This window comes from Empidonax traillii, unplaced genomic scaffold, assembly GCF_003031625.1.
Source record: "Empidonax traillii isolate 1590-97213 ecotype Southwest subspecies unplaced genomic scaffold, ASM303162v1 scaffold195:size1760703, whole genome shotgun sequence".
Classification (NCBI taxonomy): domain Eukaryota; kingdom Metazoa; phylum Chordata; class Aves; order Passeriformes; family Tyrannidae; genus Empidonax; species Empidonax traillii.
In genome coordinates, this window is record NW_020955388.1 from 930,226 (window position 1) to 930,662 (window position 437).

The window sequence follows — 437 nt, forward strand, 5'->3', positions numbered from 1 at the left end:
AAAATGAACCATGGAGTCAGAAGAAAGGATTTTATAGATGTATTCAGTACATGAGGGCGCCAATGGCACCACCAGCTCTGTCTCTCCCTGCCCACACTCCTGGGGCTCCCCCCACATTGCCCACTCCATGTCAGCCCCCCTGCTCCAGAGATGCCACAGCATGGCCAGTCTCCAGCTCTCCACAGCTCTCCCATCCTGTCCTTGTCCCCAGGGTGGTGACCAATGCTGGGCCTAGGCTGTCCTGGTGGCCTCCCATTGCCCCTCTCCCTAGCCCACCGGGTGCCCAGGCAGCAGCAGCTCTGCTCCTTTGCCTGGAGATGTGGGGCATTGTGCTAGGAAGAATTACTGGGCTAAAAACTGAGAATGCCAGACATGAGCTGTCAAGAAAAATGAAGATATTCCTAAGAAACTAAGCATATGGCTACTAGGTCTGTAAT